Raw genomic sequence first — 4,131 nt, forward strand, 5'->3', positions numbered from 1 at the left:
CCGTTCCCACGGTAAGGTCGACTGGCCCAGTTTACAATTTGCGCTCAGACGCCAATTCGCATCACAACGAACCGACTTTGAAATCCTGAGAGAATTAACGGAGCGGAAGCAAAGGCCAGGGGAGACCATCGACGAATATTTTCATGTGGTTGGTACACTGCGCGCGCGCCTTAGGAATCCCTCGCTGAATACGAGATAATAAGGTTAGTGAAAGGCAACTTGCGCGAATCCCTGGCCAAGATAGTTTACCCGATTTCGGCATACTCTCTGGAACAGCTCAGGCTAGAATGCCAAGAGGTAGAACGATGTTTTCCGCGTCGGGAACGCGTGATTTCTAGTAACTTTGGGCAACGCGCGCTTCACTCGAAGACGATGAGCGTTTTACTCCCGGTGATGAGGGTCAAGTCACCGTGGAGGAAATACGCCATCAACGCTCAACTAAGCCACCAGTCGGGCGCAAAAATGTGTCATGCTGGAACTGTGGTGCCGAAGGCCACTTTTTCACCGAATGCATGTCGCTTCAACGTCGAATTTTTTGTTTCAAGTGCGGAAAGTTGGATGTGATAACACCTAAGTGTCCAACGTGTAATCCTGCGGGAAACTCAGTACGGAACGCGATTACGACGGGGGAATCGCGCTCCACTCAAACCCCGCACGATTAGACGCCTCTACGAATACACCAGCAGGCGATGAGTTGAGCCGTGCTGCAAACTTATCTGAAACCAAAACGAAAAATATTATTTCTAGTAAAACAGTAAATAAGGGAAACATAGCAATAACAAGTAATGGGAGTAGGCCATCTTACGAAGATAGAGTAAGGAACTATCTCGAAACGCGCCGACGAATTTTCGCGGTTAGTGCCCTAATGGGACGCCGAGGAGTGTCGCGAAGAATACAAAAGACCCGTGAAAGATTCCAACAGCGGAAAACACTGCGGCAAAAAGTCGTAGCGTCGATAAGAAACGCGGATCAACAGGATCCGCGCGTTTACGCAGACATAGAAATAAAAGGGGTATTGACACGCGGCTTATTAGACACTGGGGCGTCCGTAAGCATTCTGGGCCGGGGCTGTCGCGAGTTCGCGGAAGAGATAGGCGCGCCAATCGAACATTACTTTTCTTGTGTAAAAACCGCAGGCGGTCGCGCGCACAATGTGCTAGGCAAGCTCACCATACCTGTGAAATATAAAAACTTAGAACAGAACATTACATTTTTTTTATGCCCATACCTAGAGCAAAAGATTTACCTTGGGGTGGACTTCTGGCGCGCTTTCCGTTTGGCCCCAGAAGTGATATCCGTGAATGAAATTGATTTGACCAAGTTAGAACAAGAGATGGTGTCCGAAGAAGACAGGAATGAGCGGCACGTGTTGCATAGCCTTTCGGCAGACCAAAAAGAACGCTTGGAGCTGGTGGTGAGTGGTTTTAAAACTTACGAAAAGCACGGATTGGGACGTACTCAGTTGGAAAAGCACTCTATAAAGTTGGTCGATGAAGCAGTACCCATAAAAGACCGCCACTATCCATTGTCTCCGGCGATGCAAGCAATCGTGTATGCTGAAGTTGACAAGATGCTAGAATTGGGTGTGACCGAAGAAAGTGAAAGCCCGTGGAGCAATCGTACGACAATCGTCCGTAAACCCGGAAAGAATCGCTTCTGCCTGGATGCGCGTAAACTAAATGCCGTGACTGTAAAAGACGCATATCCATTACAAAACATCGAGGGCATACTCAGCCGAATAGATGACACCCATTTCATAAGCAGCGTCGACTTAAAATACGCATTTTGGCAAATTGAGCTGGAGGAGAGTTGCAAACCATATACGGCGTTTACAGTGCCGGGACGACCACTGTACCAATTCGTAACAATGCCGTTCGGATTATGCAATGCTGCGCAAAGGTTGTGTCGACTAATGGACCGTGTGATTCCACAAAAGCTCAAAACAAACGTTTTTATATACTTGGATGACTTACTGATCATTGCGCCGGACTTCGACTCGCACCTCCGGATTCTAAGCGAAGTTGCTACCTGCTTGAAAAATGCAAATTTAACAATAGGATTAAGTAAATCCAAATTCTGTTTCAAAGAGTTACCCTACCTGGGTTACATTGAAGGTGGCGGCATGTTAAAGACTGATCCTGAAAAGATTAAAGCGATACAAAACATACCTGCCCCTAAATCTATTAAACAAGTACGAAGTCTTCTTGGTACTGCCGGGTGGTACAGGCGTTTTATAAAAGATTTCGCCGCGATCGCGGCGCCGTTAACCAATACGTTGAAGAAGGGGCAGAAATTTGAAATGACCACGCAAGCCTTGGAGGCGTTTAAGTGTCTGAAAAGAGCGCTCACGAGCGCACCGGTCCTTAAACACCCAGATTTTTCGAAACGCTTTTGGGTTCAGTGTGACGCGTCCGATTATGGTGTGGGCGCTGTTCTATACCAAAAAGAAAATGACGGTGCGGAGAAGCCAATTGCGTACTTTTCACAAAAACTGAACGACTGCCAGCGCAAGTACAGCACAACGGAAAAAGAATGCCTCGCAGCTGTGATGGCTATTAAGAAATTCCGGCCGTATATAGATTTAATGCCTTTTACGGTGGTAACGGACCACGCTAGCCTGAAGTGGCTGATGTCTTTGAAAGACTTGAATGGTAGACTAGCCAGGTGGTCACTACAACTGCAAGCGTTTAATTTTGACATTGAGCACCGCAAAGGAGCGGACAACATAGTTGCCGATACGCTATCGCGATGTATCGACGAAATCGCAAGTTCCCCAATCGCTGGCATGGACACTGTAGAATTCGATTCTAAAGAATATCGGGAGCTGGTGAGGACGATCGAAGCGAACGCAGAGCGGCTGCCGGATTTAAAGGTAGAGGACGGTTTAGTGTTCAAAAAGATTTTGGCCGCGAACGTAGAACTCGAGGAGACCGAATGGAAGCTATGGATACCAGAAGCACTAACCTCTACTCTTATAGAGAACGCTCACTGCCCAGAAATCAACGCTCACGGGGGTATGGCCAAAACACTCCATCGCTTGCGGCGGTTGTATTACTGGCCAAATATGGTGGTACAGGTTCGCAGTTTTGTACGAAATTGTCAAACGTGCAAGGAAACAAAGCCCAGTAACGCGACTTTAAAACCTGGCATGGGAAACCAAGTAATTACGGTACGCCCATTCCAGAAAATATACGTGGATTTTCTTGGTAAATATCCGAGATCAAAGCGCGGAAACAGTTACATTTTTATTGTTGTAGATCATTTTTCGAAATTTATTTTTCTGAAGGCAATGCGCGACGCCACCGCCGGAAATGTAGTAAAGTTTCTCACAGAAGAGATCTTTCATAAATTTGGTGTGCCGGAAACCGTACACTCCGATAACGGGAAACAGTTTATATCGAAACAATTCACGCAATTGCTGGAAAACTATGGCGTAAAACATTTGAAGACAGCATATTACGCTCCGCAATCTAACGCAGCCGAAAGAGTGAATCAATCAGTGCTGGCCGCCATCAGATCTTATCTCGATAAAGACCACCGAGATTGGGATCTGTACTTATCAGAAATAGAATGCGCCCTTCGCAGCGCGGTACACTCGGCGACCGGGGTGTCTCCATATTTCGCATTATTCGGTGTGAATATGTTCACCAACGGCGCGAATTATGCACTCGCGAGAAAATTAAATAGCCTCGACGATAACGAATTACGCTTGCTCGACACCAGTGATAGACTCATGATAATGCGAGAGAAAATAAAGGAAAACTTGTGTGAATCGTACAAGACAAATGCGGCACGTTACAATAAAAGAATCCGTGAGGTGCGTTTTAGTCCGGGCCAAGAGGTGTATAAACGCAACTTTGTACTAAGCGATTTTAAACGAAATGTAAACGCGAAATTTAGCAGAAAGTTTACGAAGTGTCGCATAACAAAAGCGCTTGGCAATAACATGTACCTGTTGGAGTCACTCACGGGAAAGAGCCTGGGAGCATGGCATGCCAAGGATATAAAGCAATAAATCCATTGCGGTTTTTAAATGCATCTCTCCAACGATGAGGGTCAAGTCGGCGGAGAGGTAATGATCACTGAATAGGTACACCACAACTGCCCTGCAAAGTACAAACAAAGTAAAGC

This window comes from Rhagoletis pomonella, unplaced genomic scaffold (assembly GCF_013731165.1).
Source record: "Rhagoletis pomonella isolate Grant_MI unplaced genomic scaffold, Rhpom_1.0 Rhpom_scaffold_00001, whole genome shotgun sequence".
Lineage (NCBI taxonomy): Eukaryota > Metazoa > Arthropoda > Insecta > Diptera > Tephritidae > Rhagoletis > Rhagoletis pomonella.